The following is a 25,763-nucleotide window of genomic DNA, read 5'->3' as shown; positions in this document are numbered from 1 at the left end:
AAAAGGTCAGTTTTCATTCCAATCCCAAAGAAAGGCAAATCCAAAGAATGTTCAAACCAAACAACTGCACTCATCTCATGCACTAGTAAAGTAATGCTCAAAATTCTCCAAGCCAGGCTTCAACAGTACCTGAACTGTGAAGTTCTAGGTGTTCAAGGTAGATTCAGAAAAGGCAGAGGAACCAGAGATCAAATTGCCAACATCCATTGGATCATTGAAAAAGCAAGAGAGTTACAGAAAAACAATTACTTTTGCTTCGTTGACTCTACCAAAGCCTTTGACTGTGTGGATCACAACAAACTGCAGAAAATTTTTCAAGAGATGGAAATACCAGAACACCATACCTGCGTCTTGAGAAATCTGTATACAGATCAAGAAGCAAGACTTAGAACTGGACATGGGATAACAGACTGGTTCCAAATTGGGAAAGAAGTATGTTAAGACTGTATACTGTCACCCTGTTTATTTAACTTATATGCAGAGTACATCATGAGAAATGCCAGGCTTGATGAAACACAAGCTGGACTCAAGATTGCCAAGAGACATATCAATAACCTCAGATACACAGATGCTACCATCTTTATGGCAGAAATTGAAGAGGAACTAAAGAGCTTCTTGATGAAAGTGAAAGAGGAGAGTGAAAAAAGTTGGCTTAAATCTCAACATTCAAAAAATTAAGATTATGGCATCTGGTTGCATCACTTCATGGCAAATAGGTGGGGAAACAGTGTAAAAAGTGACAGACTTTATTTTGGGGGACTCCAAAATGACTGCAGATGGTGAATGCAGCCATGAAATTAACAGACTCTTGCTCCTTGGATGAGAAGCTATGGCCAATCTGGACCATCTATTAAGAAGCAGAGACATTCCTTTTCCAACAAAAGTCTGTCTAGCCAAGGCTATAGTTTTTCCAGTAGTCATGTATGGATGTGAGAGTTGGACTATAAAGAAAGCTGAGCACTGAAGAACAGATGCTTTTGAACTGGGGCCTTGGGGGAGACTCCTAAGAGTCCTTTGGATTGCAAGGAGATCACACCAGTTAATCCTAAAGGAAATAAGTCCTGAATATTCATTGGAAGGACTGATGCTGAAGCTGAAGCTCCAAGACTTGGCCCACCTGATGAGAACTGACTAATTGGAAAAGACCCTGATTCTGGGAACGATTGAAGGCAGGAGAAGGGGACAACAGAGGATGAGATGGTTGGATGACATCACCGACTCAATGGACATGAGTTTGAGCAGGCTCTGGGAGGTGGTGATGGACAGAAAAGCCTAGCTTGCTGCAATCCATGGGGTCTCAAAGTGTTGGACACGACTGAGCAACTGAACTGAATGAAATCACCCAGATTTTCAAGATGAGAAGTCTGAAGTCCAGATAAAGAGGAACAGTGATTATCCAAGTCAAACAGCTGCCTACATGAATGGCTGCTGTTGCTGCTAAGTACTTCAGTTTTGTCGAACTCTGTGCGACCCCAGAGACAGCAGCCCACCAGGCTCCCCTGTCCCTGGGACTTTCCAGGCAAGAGTACTGGAGTGGGTTGCCCTTGTCTTCTCCCTACATGAATAGACAGGCATTTAATTGTGGTTCTTTCATCAATGTAAGGACTTCCCTGGTGACTCAGACAGTAAAGCATCTGTCTACAATGCAGGAGACCTGGGTTTGATCCCTGGGTCAGGAACATCCCCTCGAGAAGGAAATGGCAATCCACTCCAGTACTCTTGCCTGGAAAATTCCATGGACAGAGGAACCTGGTAGGCTACAGTCCATGGGGTTGCAAAGAGTCAGACACAACTGAGTGACTTCACTTCACTCATCAATGTAATGTTTCCTCTGAAAATCATCAGCTATTTATGTTGCGTGGAATTAGTGTATTTCTGAAAATGTTACTTTCTTTGGAGAAAATATTAATTTGGGGAAAAAGCATAACTTTTCTATCTAACAGATTGTTACATGCATGAATTTGTTAGTGAAACAAATAAAAACTGTTTCCATGCAGAAGGAAGTTAAATTTGAGAAGAGTTTATTTTGGAAATACTTTAAATTTGCAGAACAAATTATCTATGAATGTGTTCATTTGAATTCCTGTAGAACTTTAAAGAAATCCCACCTTCTTTATTTGTGTCAATTTGTGAGAAGTAGGAAATAGCTTGTAAACATAAATCCTCAATAATTTTGCATAACAAAGAACTTTGCTGTTTTCTGAACACAGCAACCATTACAGTACAAAGCATATAGAGAAACAATTTATTTCACAAAGGAAAAATAGATGGGAAAAAAAAAAAAAAAAGACCCTTGGGCTTACTAAAAGCACAACTTCTTCACTCTTTGCCTTGTTATCTGTCAGCAGACATAAACCCATAAGCAAAACAGACAGAGATACTCTTCCTCCCCTTCCCCTTGTCCTTTTTGGTCCTATTTTCCCCTAATGGAAGGGGTCTGAGGGACTGTGCAGTAATGATATCACTGCTTTAATTTATGGCTGTAGAGCTAGAGCTTAACTCACAAGAGACAACCCATCACAAGAGCTAGACAAAACAGCCTCTGCTGCTGCTATCATTGCTGTTCACAACTGAGAATTTAGAAATTGATTTGGATGTCAAAAAAATTGAAGTAAATATTATTAACTTTAAATCATAGTAACCTAAACCAACATCATATAAGCATATATATATAAACATCATATAAGCATATCAGTTTAGTTCAGTTCAGTTCAGTCACTCAGTTGTGTCCGACTCTTTGTGACTCCATGAGTTGCAGCACGCCAGGCCTCCCTGTCCATCACCAACTCCCAGAGTTCACTCAAACTCACATTCCTCGAGTTGGTGATATATATATATATATATTATTTGGAATATTATTCCTAATAAGCCCCTCTCAATCACACCTGGATTTATGCTGATCATAAGTGACTCCAGATGGGTTTATAGATAGCTTCAGGATGACCATTGTAATAGGAACCAACCATTTAACTAGAGGATTGGAATTTTCAATTCCACCACCTAGACCTTCAGAGAGTGAAGAGGAGGCAAAAACTGAGTTCAGTTGCCAATAGCCAAGTATTAAATTGTTGTAAAGAACAATATTGTATAGGAACCTCCAATGTTAGGTCCAATAATCAAGGGAAATTGAAGTGGTCAAACAGGAGATGGCAAGAGTGAACATTGACAATTTAGGAATCATAAAACTAAAATGGACTGGAATGGGTGATTTAACTCAGATGACCATTATATCTACTACTGTGGGCAAGAATCCCAAAGAAGAAATGGAGTAGTCATCATAGTCAACAAGAGTCAGAAATGTGGTACATGGATGCAATCTCAAAAATGACAGAATGATCTCTATTCATTTCCAATGCAAACCATTCAATATCATAGTAATCCAAGTTGTTGCCCCTGACCTGTAACGCTGAAGAAGCTGAAGTTTAGTTGTTCTATGAAGACCTACCAGATATTCTAGAACTAACACTCCAAAAAAATGTCCTTTTCACTATAGGGGACTGGAATGCAAAAGAAGTAAGTCAAGAGATACTTGGAGTAACAGGCAAATTTGGCCTTAGAATACATAACAAAGAAGGTCAAAGGCTAACAGAGTTTTGGCAAGAGAATGCACTGGTCATGGCAAACACCCTCTTCCATCAACACAAGAGAAGACTCTACACATGGACATCAGCAGATGGTCAATACCAAAATCAGATGGATTATATTCATTTCAGCCAAAGATGTAGAAGCTATATACAGTCAGCAAAAACTAGACTAGGAGCAGATGGTGGCTTAGATCATGACCATCTTATTGCCAAACTCAAACGTAATTGAAGAAAGTAGGGAAAACCACTAGACCATTTAGGTATCACCCAAATCTAAATCAAATTCCTTATGATTATACAGTGGAAGTGTATAATCATACAATCTAATTCAAGGGATTAGATTTGATAGACAGAGTGCCTGAAGAGCTGTGGACAGAGGTTCGTGACATTGTACAGGAGGCAGTGATCAAGACCATCTCTGAAAAATACAAATGAAAAAAGGCAAAATGGTTTTCTGAGGAGGTATTACAAATAGCCAAGAAAAGAAAAGATGCAACAGGTAAAAGAGAAAAGGAAAGATATACCCATTTGAATGCAGAGTTCCAAAGAATAGCAAGGAGAGATAAGAAAGCCTTCCTAAGCAAACAATGCAAAGAAATTGAAGGAAACAATAGAATAGGAAAGACTAGAAATCTCTTTAAGAATATTAGAGATACCAAGGGAATATTTCATGTAAAGATGGGCACAATAAAGGACAGAAATGGTATGGACCTAACAGAAGCAGAAGATACTAAGAGGTGGCAGCAATACACAGAAAAACTATACAAAAAAGATCCTCATGACACTGATAACTGTCAGGGAATATTTAACAGTAGGATTAAATGTGTGGTGTTTCCTATTTCTCTTGAGCCCTCTGTTCCTTATCAATTCTTGATAAGAGCCAGTGGAGTGGCAAGCCACTCCCAGGACTGAGGTCAAAGAGATGGGATTCTTGCATAGGATTTGCTTCATTAGCTTTTCCATATGGAGAAAGGGATTATTTATGACCCTCTTTTGATATGGATTGTCTTTTGGCCTTACGGCCTCTACTGCTCCTTGTTTCCTTGGTAACTTATAAAGTCTGGTCTTTTGATCCCCTGGAGAAGGAAATGGCAACCCACTCCAGTATTCTTGCCTGGAGAATCCCATGGATGGAAGGTCCATGGGGTCACAAACAGTCAGACATGACTGAGCTATTTCACTTCACTTCACTTTGATCTTTATCTGAAGAAGCTACATTGTAATACAGTATATATTACTCACACAGAATTCAATAAAACACCCTTGTTCCACCAGAGACTTGGGTCCCCATGTCCTTCTCTCTCTCTCTCTCTCTCTCTCTCTCTTTCTGGCTGATTCCATGGAGTGCCAAGGCCTGCCGAACTCATTTTCCTGCCTGGGCTTCCAAGACTTCTTGAGAGGGCGCCCTGCGCCTACATGAGCAATACAAGCTCTGTCCAAAGGCTTTATTGGTTTTCTGAGTAACCCAAGGAATATTAGCCTCTTTCTTTCTTTCACTTTCTTATTGTCGACTCCGGACCACCAGGTTCCAGTCCATTAAAGGACCCCAACAGGTAACCACAGGGAAGTGATCACTCCTAGAGCCAGACATCCTGGAATGTGAAGTCAAGTGGGCCTTAGGAAGTATCACTATGAACAAAGCTATTGGAGGTGATGGAATTACAGTTGAGCTATTTCAAATCCTAAAAGATGATGCTGTGAAGGTCCTGCACTGAATATGCCAGCAAATTTGGAAAACTCAGCAGTGGCCACAGGACTGGAAAAGATCAGTTTTCATTCCAATCCCAAAGAAAGGCAAAGCCAAAGAATGTTCAAACTACCACACAATTGTACTCATCTCACATGCTAGCAAGGTAATGCTCAAAATTCTCCAAGCCAGGCTTCAAAAGTACATGAAATGTGAACTTCCAATGTTCAAGGTAGATTTAGAAAAGGCAGGGGAACCAGAGATCAAACTGCCAACATCCACTGGATCATTGAAAAAGCAAGAGAGTTCCAGAAAAACATCTACTTTTGCTTCATTGACTCCACCAAAGCCTTTGACTGTGTGGATAACAACAAATTGTGAAAAATACATCAAGAGATGGGAATACCAGAAACCATACCTGCCTCCTGAGAAATCTGTATGCAGATCAAGAAGCAAGAGTTAGAACTGGACATGGAACAACAGACTGGTTCTAAATTGGGAAAGGAGTATGTCAAGACTGTATACTGTCACCCTGTTTATTTAGCTTATATATGGAGTACATCATGAGAAATGCCAGGCTGGATGAAGCACAAGCTGGAATCAAGATTGCTGGGAGAAATATCAATAACCTCAGATATGCAGATGACACCAGCCTTATGGCAGAAATCAAAGAAGAACTAAAGAACCTCTTGATTAAAATGAAAGAAGACAGGCGGAAAATCAGCTTATAACTCAACATTCAGAAAACAAAGATCATGGCATCTGGTCGCATCACTTCATTGCAAATAGATGGGGAAATGATGGAAATAGTGAGAGACTTCATTTTTTGCAGATGGTGACTGCAGCCATGAAATTAAGACACTATCTCCTTGGAAGAAAAGCTATGACAAACCTAGACAGTATATTAAAAAGCAGAGACATTATTTTGCCAACAAAGGTCCATCTAGTCATAGCTATGTTTTTTCACATTCATGTATGGATGTGAGAGTTGGACTATAAAGAAAGCTGAGCACTGATGAATTGATGCTTTTGAACTATGTTGTTGGAGAAGACTCTTGAGAGTCCCTTGGACTGTGGGGAGATCAAACCAGTCAATCCTAAAGGAAATCAATCCTGAATATTCATTGCAAGGACTGATGCTGGAGCTGAAACTCTAATACTTTGGCCACCTGATACAAAGAACTGACTCATTTGAAAAGACCCTGATGCTGGGAAAGATTGAAGGTGGGAGGAGAAGGGGATGACAGAGGATGAGATGGTTAGATGGCATCACTGACTCAATGGACGTGAGTTTGAGTAAACTCTGGGAGTTGGTGATAGGGAGGCCTGGTGTGCTGCAGCCCATGGGGTCTCAAAGAATCAGACACAATGAGAGACTGAACTGAACTGAATCATTAAATTAATAACGCCAGTGTAGTCATGCCTACATAAAATTGCCTACTTAAAAATTATTAAACATCAAGGTTCAGATAGTCTCTGAAATACTGAACCATGGCCAGATGAGTGAACACAATAAAGTGCTGGGAGGGTGATGTCTGGAGAGAGAGCATGGAAGTTCTGCTCCTTGCACTTTCCCACTGTACCTCACTCATGCATCTCTTCCATCTGGCTGTTTCTTAGTTGTATTCTTTATAACAAACTAGTGAGTAAAGTGATTCCATATTTTTTGTGAGCTGTTCTAGCAAATTACTGAACCTGAGGAGGGGGTTGTGAGAACCTTCTGACTTTACAGTCAGAAATACAGGTAGCTGGTAATTATGATCAGTGTCTGGAGTAGGTACAGTTTTGTGAGACTAAGCTCTTAGCCTCTGGGGTCTCCAATAACTGAGTAGTTAGGGTCACATATGAATTAAATTGTAGGATACTAGTTGGTATCTGAAGAGGTAGATTATTAGATGGTATAAGGCAAACCCACACAATTGGTGACATAAGTGGTGAAAGGGAAAACTTTTTAGAGTCATGTGAAAGTGAGCGTTCAAGTCACTCAGTCATGTCCAACAATTTGTGACCCCATGGACTATACAGTCCATGGAATTCTCTAGGCCAGAATACTGGAGTGGGTAGCTGTTCCCTTCTCCAGGGGATCTTTCCAAACCAGGTCTTCCACATTGCAGGCAGATTCATTACCAGCTGAGCACCCAGGGAAACCCAAAATTTAAGTAAAAATATTCTCAACCAGAAAGTGACTGTTTTGAAACATTTTGTAAATCCTCATGTCTTGACTTTTCATGAAGAAAAAAAGAGTAAGGTTCTTATGAAATTTAAATTAGAAGAGTCAATGAAAATATTTTTTAAATATAAAATTAAATGAATTTTGGTCTATGAAACTTCCTGGAGACAATTATTATTTCATTTTATAGACTTCATTTCTTTATATCTCTTTATCTCTGTCTGTCTCTTTCTTGCTGTCTCCTACATTTAATGAGGAATGGATGTGTATTAGTCACACTTTTGGAAAGAGAGTCTACAGTAATAAGTCTAGATCCTTCTAAGAGATTATAGGCTGAAAGACTGGTATGGAAATAAATACCTGCAATAGAATATAATTTAAAATAAAATAGATATTATCTCTCTTCCTCTGAGAGATCACAGACAACAAGCCATTTGAGGAAGCAGGTGATATTTTAGATATTTATTTCATTTTGAAAAATGCATATCAGTGCAGTTCAGTCACTCAGTCCTGTCCGACTCTTTGTGACCCCATGGACTGCAGCACACCAGGCTTCCCTGTCATCACCTACTCGGAAACTTACTCAAACTCATGTCCATCGAGTCAGTGATGCAATCCAGCCATCTAATCCTTTGTTGTACCATTCTCCTCCTGCCTGCAATCTTTCCCAGCATCAGGGTCTTTTCAAATGAGTCAGTTCTTCACATCAGGTGGCCAAAGTGCTGGAGCTTCAGCTTCAGCATCAGTCCTTCCAATGAATATTCAGGACTGATTTCCTTTAGGATTGACTAGTTTGATCTTGCAATCCAAGGGACTCTCAAGAGTCTTCTCCAACACCACAGTTCAAAAGCATCAATTCCTTGGCACTCAGCTTTCTTTATAGTCCAACTCTCACATCCATACATGACTGCTGGAAAAACCATAGCTTTGACTAGAGGGACCTTTGTTGGAAAAGAAATGTCTCTGCTTTTTAACATGCTGTCCAGGTTGATCATAAATTTTTTTCCAAGGAGCAAGCATCTTTTAATTTTATGGCTGCAGTCACCATCTGCAGTGATCTTCAGATCAGATCAGATCAGTCACTCAGTCGTGTCTGACTCTGCGACCCCATGAATTGCAGCACGCCAGGTCTCCCTGTCCATCACCAACTCCCGGAGTTCACTCAGACTCATGTCCATCAAGTCAGGGATGCCATCCAGCCATCTCATCCTCTGTCATCCCCTTCTCCTCTTGCCCCCAATCCCTCCCAGCATCAGAGTCTTTTCCAATGAGTCAATTCTTTGCATGAGGTGGCCAAAGTACTGGAGTTTCAGTTTTAGCATCATTTCTTCCAAAGAAATCCCAGGGCTGATCTCCTTCAGAATGGACTGGTTGGATCTCCTTGCCGTCCAAGGGACTCTCAAGAGTCTTCACCAACACCACAGTCCAAAAGCATCAATTCCTCGGTGCTCAGCCCTCTTCACAGTCCAACTCTCACATCCATACATGACCCCTGGAAAAACCATAGCCTTGACTAGATGGACCTTTGTTGGCAAAGTAATGTCTCTGCTTTTGAATATGCTATCTAGGTTCCCAAAATAAATTCTTTCACTGTTTCCATTGCTTCCCCATCATTTGCTATGAAGTGATGGGACCAGATGCCATGATCTTAGCTTTCTGAATGTTGAGTTATAAGCCAATTTTTTCACTCTCCTCTTTCACTTTTATCAAGAGGTTCTTTAGTTCTTCACTTTCTGCCATGAGGGTGGTGTCATCCGCTTATCTGAGGTTATTTACGTTTCTTCCGGCAATATAGATTCCAGCTTGTTCTTCATCCACCCCTGTATTTCACAAGATGTATTCTGCATTTAAGTTAAATAAACAGTGTGACAGTATACAGTCTTGACATACTTCTTTCCCAATTTGGAAACAGTTTGTTGTTCCATGTCCAGTTCTAATTCTTGCTTCTTGATCTGCATACAGATTTATCAGGTGGCAGGTACTGTGGTCTGGTATTCCCATCTCTTGAAGTATTTTCCAGAGTTTGTTGTGATCCACACAGTCAAAGGCTTTGACGGTGTCAATAAAACAGAAGTAGATATTTTTCTGCACTCTCTTGCTCTTTCAATGATCCAACAGACTTTGGCAATTTGATCTCTGGTTCCTTTGCCTTTTCTAAACCCAACTTGAACATCTAGAATTTCATGGGTCACTATTGTTGAAGACTGGCTTGGAGAATTTTGAGCATTACTTTGCTAGCATGTGCTGCTAAGTCACTTCAGTTGTGTCTGACTGTGTGACCCCATAGACTGAATCCCACCTGGGATTCTCCAGGCAAGAACACTGGAGTGGGTTGCCATTTCCTTCTCCAATGCTGAGATGAGTGCAATTGTGGGATACTTTGAACATTCTTGTGCATTGCCCTTTTTAGGAATTGGAGTGAAAACTGACCCTTTCCAGCCCTGTGGCCACTGCTGTTTTCCAAATTTGCTGGCCTATTGAGTGCAACACTTTCATAGCATCATCTTTTAGGATTTGAATTAAATCAGCAGATGCCCGCCTGTGCCACTGGCCGAGTAGTGGTTGGGGGGCATCCAGCTCAGCTCCTGGGCTGTGGCTCTTCTGAGGCAGGCAGCCAGGGTGCCCCTCCTGGAGGAAGAGGAGAAGAAGGAGGAAGGTGGTGGGAGGAAGAGTTGTGGAGAGGAGGACAGAGCATGATAGTCAGACTGGTGCTGGGCAAGGAAGCAGAGTGGCTGCCACTGGAACATCACACTTGGAGACTATGTTTGGGGAGCAGTGGCTATTCCATTGTTCTTGGGAACCAAATCTTGAGTAGTAGAGAAGAAGGAACAAAGAAGAGATCACATCTCTGAAGGCCTGGGAGCCAAAGCTATCTGAGCATCAGTAAACCCCTGCAGTAGTCACCATGATGTCCTGAAATCTTCCACCAGATTAATTCCATGTTTCTACCAGAATGAATTATGCAGCAGAATTCTCCCATAGTTTAGATTAAGCAGATCATCTTGCAGAATCAGGGGTGTAGGCGAGTGTCGTGATCTCTGCCTCAGCTTCCCCACTTATACAGAGTGGGTATTACTGTTGTCCCTCCCACCTTTAGCTGCAAGCACCTGTGTAGCTTTATCTGGGCGGCATTTTTAAGGACATCACTTTTATGAACACGTTGAAACCTCGCCACTAACTTGGATGATGGACACCAATACCTTTAAGATTACACGACTGATGAAGATGGACCTGGGATTCAGGTGAGCCAGAACAGTCTGGCTCCAGACAGTGACTTCCAAAGAGGAAATAAAGCTGGAAAAACCCATGGATGTAGCCTTCCCTGCAGCCTACCCAGGTGTTCGAGGATAATATCCCAGAGAGAAATTGAGCCCCTCGGATCAGGTAACTAGTCAGAATGAAGAAAATCAGTCTTAAGACCTTCCGGAAATCTTTCAGCTTGAGTAAGAGAAAAGAAGATGCAGAATTCATGGTCATACAACAGCCAGCACTAGCCAGCAACTTCAGGAAAGAGGAGGCCTTGTTTGGGAGCTGCTATGGGAAGGAGATGGCCGGCTGTGATCTCCACGGCGAAGATGAAATGGGCAAGAAAGGACCCAAGAGCCAGAGCCCCGTGGGCATGCTGAAAAGACCGCTGAGCACCAAGTGGAAGGCCAAGGGCAAGGGCGGCATGGCGTTGGGGAGCTCAGTGGACAAGGACAGGTTCTCATTGTAACCGGCGCCCCTGGTGTTCAAGGACGTGCGGTCGCTGAAGCCCATGCACTCCCCGTCGCTGTGCAGCCATCACTACAGCCCCATGCCCTGGCCGTTGCGCCCCACTTCCTCGGAGGAAATGTGCATCTGGATGGAGTCGCAGGTCAAGGTGCCGGTGCACTTGCCCGACCCGGGTCGGCCCTCAACGGCGTGCACAAGGAATTCAGCGACCTCTGCCAGGCCGGCCCCGCATGGCCAGAGCTGCTGGACTCGCTCGGAGCTCCGGGTCCCCAACCGGGGACCTGTGCCTCTGCCTGGGTAAACACGTGCCTGTCGTCCTTGGACTGGTGGCTCGGGACTACATCCGGTACACTGTGCCTTTGGATGGCTCCTCCCCCAGCCGCCGGGAAGCCCCTTCCCCTACCACCACCATGAGGACTACAAGCATCCGGCCCACGGGGACTTCGCCGTGGCCCCCGAGCTCTTCACCGAGGGGCTGGTGGGCAGTCTGCTGATGGGCACCAGGGGGGTCTTGCTGCAGTGCTTGAGGCGGGCCCACGTGGGCCCTGAACTGCCCCCCCCACCCCACCACGCCCAGAGAAACACACACACAGACACACACACACACACACACACCCCACTGCTGCCTCCCCTGCAGACTGATCTGAGCCAAAGGAACTTCGCCAAGCTGACCTGCCCAGACGCCCACCTGGCTGAGAGCATGTGCTGCCACTTGAATTTCGATCCCAACTCAGCCCCCAGGGTGGCCAGGGTATATGACTCAGTGCAAAGCAATAGCCCCTTGGTGGTGACCAGCCTGACGGATGAGCTTAAGAAGCTGGCCAAGCAGGGCTGGTACTGGGGACCCATCACAAGCTGGGAGGCGGAGGGCAAGCTGGTCAACATGCCTGATGGCTCCTTCCTGGTGACGGAGAGCTCTGACGACCACTACCTGCTCAGCATGAGCTGCCACTCCCACCGCAGGACCCTCCACACCAGAATGGAACACTCCAATGGCAGGCTTAGCTTCTATGAACAGCTCGGATTTGGAGGGACACACATCCATCGTGGACCTGATAGAGCACTCCATTAGGGACTCGGAGAACGGGGCTTTCTGATACTCAGGATCGGGCCTGCCAGGCTTCGCCGCCTACCCGGTGAGCCTCACCAACCTCGTGTCGTGCTTCCTGCAGGTGCGCTCACTGCAGTACCTGTGCCGCTTCGTCATCCGCCAGTCCACCTGGATAGACTTGATCCTGAAACTGCCCCTGTCCAACAAAATGAAGGATTACTTACAGGAGAAGCACTACTGAGAGAGGACCGCAACCCAGCATATTGCACTTTAGGAGTAAGAAAGAGAGACTGAGATACAGTTTACAGACTTCATTGCTATCAGAATCTTTTGCTTCCGTACTGTTATTTCAGTTTTATGTGGAAACGAGTATCCAGTTCATTTAGGGGTGGGGAACCGTCCACGAGGTGTCTTAGGTTTATTTTGGTTCTTTAAAAAGGGAAGTCTTGAGGTTTGAGAAAGTGTGAAGTGTTTTCCATAAATATGCAGAATAATCACAATGTGAATGATCAGATTCTCCTTACTCACCCACCCCCAGTCCTTTGCTGCTATCCACTGTGATTTTATGCATTAAAAACACATTTAATGTGTATCCAATCCTGAGTAAAGTTGAATGAAACTTATGGAATGAACCTGTTATGTCTCTCTTTCAATGGACCATCTTCAAAGATAGTGTTGAGTCAGCATAGCCATGTGATTAAGCACAGAGTTTACACCTACACCAAAAATGATTTTTAATTTCATACTCTACAAAGGTTTTTTTAAAATTGTGAACTGACATAACCTGGGGTAATGGAATGCAGGTCTGCTACATATCTTTCTGCCACATTCATTTCTAAATTATGTTTGATGTTTTGTGTTCTTTTGGTTCTGAGAAGTTTGATTTTTCTGTTGACTTCATTTTCATCTTGTGGTTCTTCAGTTTTAATAAGTTGCCTTACATTAAAAAGTTGTAAATAAATGTATACCAGCAATTTAAAAATTGTTGCCTTTTCTGTCATTAAACTCTGGTACATATTGGCATAACATATAAAGACCTATGAAACTAGAACTATTAAATACATTATTAGATGATTTTAGTTTCCTGTGATAAGCAATTTTTTGTTATTTATACTTTCCTCTGATAAAATGTTTTATCTATGATTTCTTTAGCTTAGACAACATTTTCTTGCATGAACTTGATGGAGAAATGCTTTTCATGAATGGGTGAGATGCTCTTGCAACGTTAAAGTCTATAACGTTAAAAAAAAAAAATCTCAACTGGAATTCCATCACCTCCACTAGCTTTGTTCTTAGTGATGCTTCCTAAGGCTCATTTGACTTCATATTCCAGGATGTCTGGCTCTAGGTGAGTCATCACACCATCATGGCTATCTAGGTCATTAAGATCTTTTTTGTACAGTTCTTCTGTGTATTCTTGCCACCTCTTCTTAATATCTTCTGCTTTTGTTAGGTCCCTACCATTTCTGTCCTTTATCGAGCCCATCTTTGCATGAAATGTTCCCTTGGTATCTCTAATTTTCTTGAAGAGATCTCTAGTCTTTCTCATTCTATTGTTTTCCTCTATTTCTTTGCATTGATAACTAAGGAAGGCTTTCATAACCCTCCTTGCTATTCTTTGGAATTCTGCCTTCAGATGCTTATATCTTTCTTTTTTTCCTTTGCCTTTAGATTCTCTTCTTTTCTTAGCTACTTGTAAGGCCTCTTCAGACTACCTTTTAGCATTTCTTTTCCTCAGGGATGGTCTTGATCACCACCTCCTGTTCAATGTAATGAACCTGTGTCCATAGTTCATCAAGCACTCTATCAGATCTAATCCCTTGAATCTATTTGTCACTTCCACTGTACAATTGTAAGGGATCTGATTTAGGTGATACCTAAATGGTCTAGTGGTTTTCCCTACTTTCTTCAATTTAAGTCTGAATTTGGCAATAAGGAGTTCAGGATCTGAGCCACAGTCAGCTCCCAGTCTTGTTTTTTTTTTTTTTTTTTTTTTTGACTGTTTAGAGCTTCTCCATCTTTGGCTGCAAAGAATATAATCAGTCAGATTTTGGTATTGACCATCTGGTGATGTCAATATGTAGAGTCTTTTCTTGTGTTTTTGGAAATGGGTGTTTGCTATGACCAGTGCATTCTCTTGGCAAAACTCTGTTAGCTTTTGCCCTGCTTTATTCTGTATTCCAAGGCCAAATTTGCCTGATACTCCAGGTATCACTTGACTTACTACTTTTACATAACAGTCCCCTATAATGTAAAGGACATCTTTTGGGGGACATTAGTTCTAGAGGGTCTTGTAGATAGATCTTCATAGAACTGTTCAGCTTCTTCAGCATTACTGGTTGGGGCATAGACTTGGATTACTGTGATACTGAATTGTTTGCCTTGGAAATGAACAAAGATCATTCTGTCATTTTTGAAATTGTACCCAAGTACTGCATTTTGGACTGTTTTGTTGACTATGATGGCTATTCCATTTCTTCTAAGGGATTCTTGCCCACAGTAGTAGATATAATGGTCATCTGAGTTAAATTCACCCTTTCCAGTCCATTTTAGTTTTCTGATTCCTAAAATGTCAATGTTCTGTCTTGTCATCTCTGTTTGGTCACTTCCAATTTACCTTGATTTATGGACCTAACATTCCAGGCTACTATGCAATATTGTTCTTTACAGCATTGGACTTTACTTCCATCACTAGTCACATCCACAGCTGGGCATTGTTTTTGGTTTTGCTCCATCTCTTTATTCTTTCTGGAGTTATTTCTCTTCTCTTCTCCAGTAGCATACCGGGCACCTATCATCCTAGGGAGTTCATATTTCAGTATCATATCTTTTTTCCTTTTCATACTGTTCATGGGGTTCTCAAGGCAAGAATACTGAAGTGGTTTGCCATTCCCTTCTCCAGTTGACCACGTTTTGTCAGACCTCCCACCATGACCTGACCATCTTCAGTGGCCCTACACAGCATGGCTCATAGTTTCATTAAGTAGACAAGGCTGTGGTCCTTGTGATCAGTTTGATTAGTTTTCTGTGATTGTGGTTTTTATTCTGTTTTTATTCTGTCATTTTCTAAAGGATAAGGATAAGAGGCTTATGGAAGCTTCCTGATGGGAAAGAGAGTGGGGGAAACTGTTTCTTCTTCTGATGGGTGGGGCCATGCTCAGTAAATCTTTAGTCCAATTTTCTGTTGATGGGCAGGGCTGTGTTCCCTCCTTATTGTTGACCTGAGGCCAAACTATGGTGGAGGTAATGAAGATACCTGGCAACCTCCTTCAAAAGGTCCTTTGCACTCATTGCAGCACTCAGTGACCCCAACACCGCAGGAGGATGCTGCAGGCCCACGCCTCTGCTGGAGACTCTTGGACACACAGGCAAGTCTGGATCAGTCTCTTGTGGGGTCACGGCTCCTTTCTCCTGGGTACTGGTGTGCACATGATTTTGTTTGTGCCCTCCAAGAGTCTGTTTCCCCAGTCCTGTGTAAGTTCTGGCAGCTCTGTGTTGGGGTTAATGGCGACCTCCTCCAAGAGGGCTTATGCCACACAGAGGTCTGTTGCACCCAGAGCCCCTGACCCTGTGGCAAGCCACTGCTGATGCATTCCTCTGCAGAAGACATTCAAACACTCAAAAGATTGTCTGGCTCAGTCTATGTGGGTGTCTCCTGGTGCATGCAAGGTTTTGTTTGAGCCCTCCAAGCATCTCTCTTGGGTATGGGGTTTGACTCTAAATGCAATTTCGCCCCTCCTACCATCTTGCTGGGGCTTCTCCTTTGCCCCTGGGCATGGGGTATCTTTTTCTTGGTTGGATCCAAAATTCTCCTGTTGATTGTTGTTCAGCAACAAGTTGTAATTTTGGAGTTCTTGCAGGAGAAGATGAGTGCACATCCTTCTACTCCACAAGCTTGGGATATTTGAATGGCATTTAAACAATGCAAACTTTTTAAAATGAACAATAGAGATGAAAACATTCTCTGGGAAATGGGGAGTAATTGAGCTTCTTTGGAATTGAATTCATGGAAGTAGAATAGAAATGTATAAGCTAAGACAGATAAGGCATTTTGAAACTACATTGTGGAAGTTTTGATTTGAGTGCCAGTAACTTTGCACTTACTTCTTTAGTTAATGATGATCTTGTGTATACTTTTCAAAGAGAAGGTAGGCTAATCTAGTGTGTATTAGAAATCAGCCTCTAGATGGTAGAATGAGGAATGGAGAGGTAAGAGTTTGGGGAAAGGAAAAGAGATGGAGAGATTTTAATCAATCATGAAGAGTATCCAAAGCAAAAGTGTTACAGTGGAGAAAGAATGGATATGAAGAATATGAAGAATAGTTTAGAAAGCTGGTTCATTCATTCACTTTAAAAAACTGTGATAAATATTAGGGATAAGATGTGACTTTCCTTCATTGCAAAAGAAGCTAAAAATATGAAGAGCAAAAAGCATGGAAATGAACAAAATATATCAATATTGTGACACTGTCACAAGAGTTGGGAGTAGAAAGAGATATTGACAATTAACCAAAGACTTGGTTTATATATCTTGATATGTAATACTGAAGAATCTGAATTTATTCTGAGGTTTATGAGAGACAAATAAAGGTTTAAGTGTAAAATGACTTAATCAGATTTGTGTTTTAGTATGAGTTTTTAGTATGACTCAGACAGTAAAGAATCTGCAATGAGGGGGACCTGGGTTCAATCCCTGGGTTGACAAGATCCCTGGAGATGCAAATGGCAACCCACTCCAGTATTCTTACCTGGAGAATTCCATGGACAGAGGAGATTGGCAGGCTACAGTCCATGGGGTTGCAAAGATTTGGACACAACTGAACAACTAACACTCAACAACTTGGCATGGTTTCCCTGAAAGTAGCAAGGGGTTATATTTGCAGCAGTAATGACACATATCTTAAACTTATCTTTTTTTAAGTTAAAGAGAGTATGTCAGCCTATGCATACAAATTTTATAACCCTATATTACCACAATTATATCCTGAAAATTAATAAACTTTGTTTTGTCAGATACAATTTGTCACTTTCCAAGAGGTTTGCCAACAAGTAAACTAGGTTCTTTGCCATCTGCCTCTGCAGAGACTGAACCCTGTATGCTGCAGCTGTTGACATTCCAACACCGCCTGCAGGAGTTCAGAATGGAGTGAGGCACTCTGTGCTCAAGGGAATCTGGTGGGACAGGTCTTTAGATGGGTGTTTTCAGAAAAAGATTTTATGGTATCAATGGTTTCATCTCTTCTTATCTAGAAAAGCACTAAATCCTTTCATGGTGGCATCAGATCCTGTGACTAGCAGAAAACGTTTTGTAAAATGAGTGCTTAATGGTCTGGAAGATCCACTGGAGAAGGAAATGGCAACCCACTCCAGTATTCTTGCCTGGAAAATCCCATGGACAGAGAAGCCTGATGGGCTACGGTACATGGGATCACTAAGAGTTGGACAGGACTGAGAGATTAACACTTTCTTTTCACTTTCAATGGTATTGAACTCCACCTTCACCAAAACCTTATATATTGACCTTCCTCCCACTGACTCTTTGAAGCAGTCTCTCAGAGCTATCTGAGGTGCTGTGTCTCAGGCTGCAGTCCTCACTTTGCCCCAAATAGGGGCAAAGTGACTTGTGACTTTGTCACAAGTCACAAAGTTACCTTGTGACTCTCAAGTTGTACATCTTTTTTAGTTGACAGTCCTTATTGATAGTTTACATCTAAATATTGAATCTATTTTTGTAAAACAATAATTTTGAATTTGACCAATAAAATCTGACCATAAAAATATTTTCTACACATTACAAAATATTTTTCCCTAAACAGGATGAAGAAGATTGTACCACTGCTATGCAGACTTCCTGCTCAGGAGAAGCAAAATGTCAGTGAACACTAGATTCCACTTTTGATGGAAGTACATTAAAAGGAGAGTAAAAAGTGACCCACACAGTTACTTAGTCATGTTTAAACATCCACATTATATTTCATTAACAATGAATTCATAGGTGTTAATAAATTTGCATTTGAATTGTTTATACTTAAAAAGCTGTATGACCTTGGATAAATGGGAAAATTTTTCTTGTTGGAATTTCTTCCGGTGTGAAATAATGAAGTGGTCCATTCTTAATATGACTCAATTAATTATCAAAGTTGAAGAAGTTGAAGTCATATATTTGAGTGTTATAGAATCAACATGTATGCTTGATTGGTTCAAATATATTGTGCATATGCTTTTAATTGTTTAATCATTAAAAAAAAATCAACTACACATCCTTTACCAGTAATCTTAAATTACCTTATTAAAAAAAAAAAAAAAAGAACACCCTGAAGTGTAATAGAATAGACATCGCATTTCTTTCAACTCCTCTTACAAATTACCCTTATAACTCAGCTCTTTTCTGATACTAATTGGCATTACAGAGTTTACAATTTTAACATGGATTGATAGACCAATCCCACAGTCAAAATGAAAGTATGAAAATACTTTATTTAAAATCTATTGCTCTTCATGAAGTAGCATGCCTAATAAAATAAACTGATTTTATGCAATAAAAATAATGTTTATCAGTGCCTTGAAAAGGATTAGGAAAAGCAAGCCATACTAAAAGTTAGAATCTTACATGGAACAACTGACTAGTTCAAAATTGGAAAAAGAGTAGGAAAAGGCTCCATATTATCACACTGTTTATTTAACTTATATATGCAGATGATACCACTCCAATGGCAGAAAGTGAAGATGAACTAAAGAACTTGATGAGGGTGAAAGAAGACAGTGAAAAAATTTGCTTAAAACTCAACATTCAGAAAATGAAGATCATGGCATCTGGTCCCATTACTTCATGGCAAATAGATGGGGAAAAATTAGAAACAGTGAGAGACTTTATTTTTGGTGGCTCCAAAATCACTGCAGATGGTGACTTCAGCCAGGAAATTAAAAGATGCTTGCTCCTTGGAAGAAAATTTATGACCAACCTAGACAGCATATTAAAAAGCAGAGACATTACTTTGCCAATAAAGTTCCATCTGGTCAAAGCTATGGTTTTTCCAGAGGTCATGTATGGATGCGAGAGATGGATCATAAAGAAAGCTGAGTGTCGAATAATTGATGCTTTTGAACTGTGGTGTTGGAGAAAACTCTTCAGAGTCCCTTGCACTTCAAGGAGATCCAACCAGTCAATCCTAAAGGAAATCAGCCCTGAATATTCACTGGAAAGACTGATGCTGAAACTGAAGCACAAATACTTTGGTCACCAGATGAGATGAATTGACTCATTGGAAAAGACCTGGATGGATTGCATCACCAACTCAATGAACTTAAGTTTGATCAAGCTTCAGGAGTTGGTGATGGACAGGGAATCCTGCCCATGGCCTGCAGCAGTCCACGGGGTCATAGAGAGTCAGACACGACTGAGCAACTGAACTGAACTGAAAATCACTGTGGACAGTAACTGCAGCAATGAAATTAAAAGATGCTTTCTTCTTGGAAGGAAATCTATGACAAATCTAATGTATTAAAAAGCAAGAACTTCACTTTGCTGGCAAAGATCCTTATAGTCAAAGCTATGGTTTTTCCAGTAATCATGTTCTGTTGTGAAAGCTGGACCTAAAGAAGGCTGAGTACCAAACAATCCATTCTTTTGAATTGTGGTGTTGGAGAAGACTCATGAGTGTCTCTTGAACAGCAAGGGCATCAATCAAATCAGTCATTCTTAAAGAAAATCAATCCAAAATATTCACTGGAAGGACTGATACTAAAGCTGAAGCTCCAATAATTTGGCCACCTGATGTGAAGAGTCAACCATTTGGAAAAGACCCTGATGCTTGAAAGATTGAAGGCAAATGGAGAGGAAGGCATCAGAGGGTGAAATGGTTAGATAGCATCACTGACTCAATGGATATGAATTGAGGCAACACCAGGAAATAATGAAGGACAGGGAAGCCTGGCATGTTGCAGTCCATTGGGTCACAAAGATCTGGACACGACTGAGCAACAGAACAGCAGTTGATCATTTCAGGATTCAATATGCTTAATAAGAACACCATGAGACTCAAAAATAGGACATATAATTTTAAGGAAGTCCTTTTTCTCAAAAGTGTAGACAGTACATTTGGAATTGAAGTTTAGATTGAAGGCTGAATTTGAGTTTTATAAAATAAACACCAATGTTCATTCACCTTTTTCTACTAAACCCAGTTCCTATGGGAATCAGCAACTTGAATAAGTTCACAGGAAAATGAAGCAAAGTTGTTTTGGCTAATGGTTTGTAAAAGAAGTAAATGCAGGGGCTCATCTGAAGCTTAGCTGTGTCAATTATGTAGGTGAATAGGTAACAGGCTATCTTTCAAAACACTATAAATGGTATGAGTGGACTAAGAAAAGAAAACTGGACTCCAGATGCTGGGTGATTTGCCAAGATTTTGATCAGAAGCACACACTTGCCAATTGGAATTTAGCATGGATGTGTGGTATTTACATAATAAAATTTAAGTATTAATTTTATTCCTTGAGGTAAAAAGAAAATAATGCAAACAAAACATATAAATGAAATAATTACATGGACATAATTAAATAGGGTTTAATATACTTTTCTTTAACATTGTATTCTCAAAAACAGCAAATGGATTGTCAAAAGGATTCAAAAGAAACAAATTCTAACAAATTCTTCACGTATCACATTTTTTACCAAAAGTGCTAAATTCTACTTTGACTAATTATGTATGAACTAAATACTTCAGTTCTAATAATAGACATTCTTGCTTAATATTTTGAAAGGCAACAAAACAAAGAGTCCAAAGATTTTGTATCAGCTCTGCCAAGTATTAGATCTTTGATTGGAGGTAATCTGTTTAACCATTTTTGGTCAGCATTTTCTCATCTGTATAATGGGAAGTCAGTGAAATACTTATTAGAAATCAGCTTAAGGATAAATGTCTCCCTTAACTGAAATAAATTTATTCATTTACAAAAGGTGACTTGAGTTTTATAACAAAAGTCATCAAAAGATCACTGGTGTGGCATCAAAAACTGAAAGTTCAAATTGGTTATGACGACAAGCTAAATGACCTTGGGCAAATCCCTAAGTTGACTTATGGTCTCAGACCTCTTCTAATGTTTAATGTTTCTCAGTTCATAGTCAGTGACAATAAAAGCCCTCTCCCTCTATGGCACACAAAAAGTCTTACTCAAAAGAGGAAAGACTATTTCCCAAAGAGAGCACTCAGTGTGAAGTTGTATGATTTTGGTTGGTCTATATCAAGTCACCATAAAGGATTTTAAAAGAAACATTCATTTGAGTTATAAAAATTTCTTCAAAATGTAATTAAACTTCCCCACAAAACACACTTTGTGCACTATTATACAAGAAAGTCACCATCTTGCAATAATTTTTGGATGTTTAAGTTTCTAAATATTTCAAGGTGCGCTCAGTTTTCAATGACTTCCCTTGTGGCTCAGCTGGTAAAGAATCTGCCTGCAATGTGGGGACTTGGGTTCAATCCCTGGGTTGGGAAGATCTTCTGGAGAAGGGAAAGGCTACTCACTCCAGTATTCTGGCCTGGACTGTATAGTCCATGGGGTCGCAAAGAGTCAGACCTGACTGAGCAACTTTCACTTTCACTTTCAGTTTTGAATAAATGTGCTCATACCTTGTAATCCTTTATTTCTTGTTTGATCATGAAAAAAAAGTCTCTATAAGATAGCTGGATACATGAGATATTTGCATAAAAATTGCTATTACTATCTCAGGGTTAGAGTTTAGGGTTCCCACACTAACTGCAGCTGTCCTGTTAATCCACCTTTCACAAACCACCAGTCCTGGTTGCCAAGAGGTAGTTTAAGAAATGCTACAGCAAGTGTGCACTTTTGATTCCCAGTTGGAGATTCATTAATGAACCCTTCTGCTTTCCAGCAAAGCATGTACCTGAGTCCTCTCTAGCTAAAATAAAGTAAATAAATGAACGAATAATAAATATTTACATAATGAACAATCTTGCCTCCTAAGAACAGAAAAATGCTCATTCATCCTGCTTAATCTCTGACTTTATTTACTCTGCAGATACAATTGTGTGTCCAACAGCGACCAGAGGTTTTGCTGAGACAGTGTTCTAGAAAACACTCACTTGTGAGACATAAGTGCAATTAAACATCATCCAGAGAAAAATATGTCAAATTTAATAAAATATGAAAATTTATACCATTATAGGCACGACCTTACTCAAAACTATTGATTTATAAATAAGTAAAACTTAGAACTGTCATATCTTTTTTCCCTTTTCATATTGTTCATGAGGTTCCTAAGGCAAGAAGGTCAAGAAGCAATACTTGGAACTAGACATGGAACAACAGACTGGTTCAAAACTTAAAAGGAGTACATCAAGGCTGTGTAATATCATCCTGCTTATTTAACTTCTATGCAGAGTACATCATGTGAAATCCAAGACTGGATAAAGCACAAATTGGAATCATGACTGACCTCAGATATGCAGATGACAACACCCTTATGGCAGAAAGTGAAGAAGAACTGAAGAGCCTCCTGATGAGAAAAATGAAAAGCTGACTTAAAACTCAAAATTCAAAAAACTATTATGATATTCAGTTCCATAACTTCATGGCAAATACATGGGGAAACAGTGGAAGGAGTGAGAGACTTTATATTCTTGGGCTCCAAAATCACTACAGATGGTGAAGTCAGCCATGAAAGTAAAACACGCTTGTTCCTTGAAAGAAAAGCCATGATCAGCCTCAGTTCAGTTCAGTTCAGTCGCTCAGTGGCATCCAACTCTTTGCGACACCATGAATCGCAGTATGCCTGGCCTCCCTGTCCATCGCCAACTCCCAGAGTTCACTCAGACTCACCTCCATCGAGTCAGTGATGCCATCCAGCCATCTCATCCTCTGTCGTCCACTTCTCCTCCTGCCCCAAATCCCTCTCAGCATCAGAGTCTTTTCCAATGAGTCAACTCTTCGCATGAAGTGGCCAAAGTACTGGAGTTTCAGCTTTAGCATCATTCCTTCCAAAGAAATCCCAGGGCTGATCTCCTTCAGAATTGACTGCTTGGATCTGCTTGCAGTCCAAGGGACTCTCAAGAGTCTTCTCCAACATCACAGTTCAAAAGCATCAATTCTTCAGCGCTCAGCCTTCTTCACAGTCCAACCCTCACATCCATACATGACCACAGGAAAAACCATAGCCTTGACTAGACAAACCTTTGTTGGCAAAGTAATGTCTCTGCTTTTGAATATGCTATCCAGGTTGGTCATAACTTTCCTTCCAAGGAGTAAGCATCTTTTAATTTCATGGCTGCAGTCACCATCTGCAGCGATTTTGGGGCCCAGAAAAATAAAGTCTGACACTGTTTCCACTGTTTCCCTGTCTATTTCCCATGAAGTGATGGGACCGGATGCCATGATCTTCGTTTTCTGAATGTTGAGCTTTAAGCCAACTTTTTCACTCTCCACTTTCACTTTCATCAAGAGGCTTTTTAGTTCCTCTTCGCTTTCTGCCATAAGGGTGGTGTCATCTGCATATCTGAGGTTATTGATATTTCTCCCAGCAATCTTGATTCCAGCTTGTGCTTCATCCAGTCCAGCGTTTCTCATGATGTACTCTGCATATAAGTTAAATAAGCAGGGTGACAATATACAGCCTTGACGTACTCCTTTTCCTATTTGGAAGCAGTCTGTTGTTCCATGTCCAGTTCTAACTGTTGCTTCCTGACCTGCATACAGATTTCTCAGGAGGTCAGGTGGTCTGGTATTCCCATCTCTTGAAGAATGTTCCACCGTTTATTGTGATCCACACAGTCAAAGGCTTTGGCATAGTCAATAAAGCAGAAATAGATGTTTTTCTGGAACTCTCTTGCTTTTTCCATGATCCAGTGGATGTTGGCAATTTGATCCCTGCATCCTCTGCCTTTTCTAAAACCAGCTTGAACATCTGGAAGTTCACAGTTCACATATTGCTGAGGCCTGACTTGGAGAATTTTGAGCATTACTTTACCAGTGTGTGAGATGAGTGCAATCATGTGGTAGTTTGAGCATTCTTTGGCATTGCCTTTCTTTGGGATTGGAATGAAAACTGACCTTTTCCAGTCCTGTGGCCACTGCTGAGTTTTCCAAATTTGCTGGCATATTGAGTGCAGCACTTTCACAGCATCATCTTTCAGGATTTGGAATAGCTCAACTGGAATTCCATCACCTCCACTAGCTTTGTTCGTAGTGATGCTTTCTAAGGCCCACTTGACTTCACATTCCAGGGTGTCTGGCTCTAGGTCAGTGATCACACCATCATGATTATCTGGGTCGTGAAGATCTTTTTTGTACAGTTCTTCTGTGTATTCTTGCCACCTCTTCTTGATATCTTCTGCTTCTGCTAGGTCCATACCATTTCTGTCCTTTATCGAGCCCATCTTTGCATGAAATGTTCCCTTGGTATCTCTGATTTTCTTGAAGAGATCTCTAGTCTTTCCCATTCTGTTGTTTTCCTCTATTTCTTTGCATGGATCGCTGAGGAAGGCTTTCTTATCTCTTCTTGCTATTCTTTGGAACTCTGCATTCAGATGCTTATATCTTTCCCTTTCTCCTTTGCTTTTCGCTTCTCTTCTTTTCACAGCTATTTGTAAGGCCTCCCCAGACAGTCATTTTGCTTTTTTGCATTTATTTTCCATGGGAATGGTCTTGATCCCTGTCTCCTGTACAATGTCACGAACCTCATTCCATAGTTCATTAGGCACTCTATCTATCAGATCTAGGCCCTTAAATCTATTTCTCACCCCCACTGTATAATCATAAGGGATTTGATTTAGGTCATACCTGAATGGTCTAGTGGTTTTCCCTACTTTCTTCAATTTCAGTATGAATTTGGCAATAAGGAGTTCATGGTCTGAGCCACAGTCAGCTTCTCCATCTTTGGCTGCAAAGAATAGAATCAATCTGATTTCAGTGTTGACCATCTGGTGATGTCCACGTACAGAGTCTTCTCTTGTGTTGTTGGAAGAGGGTGTTTGTTATGACCAGTGCATTTTCTTGGCAAAACTCTATTAGTCCTTGCCCTGCTTCATTCCGTATTCTAAGGCCAAATTTGCCTGTTACTCCAGATGTTTCTTGACTTCCTACTTTTGCATTCCAGTCCCTATAATGAAAAGGACATCTTTTGTGGGTGTTAGTTCTAAAAGGTCTTGTAGGTCTTCATAGAACCGTTCAACTTCAGCTTCTTCAGTGTTACTGGTTGATCAGCCTAGATAGCATATTAAAAGTATAGACATTACTTTGCCAACAAAGGTCTGTATAATCGAGTCTATGGTTTTTCTAGTAATCACATGTGGATGCAAGAATTGAACCATAAAAAAGGCTGAGCATTGAAGAATTGATGCTCTTGAACTGTGGTGTTTGACAAGACTCCTGAGAGTCCCTTGGACAGCAAGGAGAGCCAACCAGTCAATCCTAAAGGAAATCAGTCCTTAATACTCATTGGAAGGACTGATGCTGAAACTGAAACTCCAAAACTTTGGCCACCGACACAAAGAATTGACTCACTGAAAAAGACCCTGATGCTGGGAAAGATTGAAG

The 25,763-nt window shown here is 40.9% G+C and overlaps 1 pseudogene; it reads left to right on the top strand.

The window, feature by feature from the left end:
* The first annotated feature begins 10,838 nt into the window (after positions 1-10,838).
* Positions 10,839-12,447, top strand: LOC102278381 (suppressor of cytokine signaling 6-like; annotated as a pseudogene).
* The last annotated feature ends 13,316 nt before the right edge of the window (positions 12,448-25,763 follow it).

Source organism: Bos mutus, chromosome 2, assembly GCF_027580195.1.
Source record: "Bos mutus isolate GX-2022 chromosome 2, NWIPB_WYAK_1.1, whole genome shotgun sequence".
Classification (NCBI taxonomy): Eukaryota; Metazoa; Chordata; class Mammalia; order Artiodactyla; family Bovidae; genus Bos; species Bos mutus.
The sequence above is the reverse complement of the archived record's forward strand: the minus strand, read 5'-3'. Positions and strand labels throughout refer to the sequence as shown.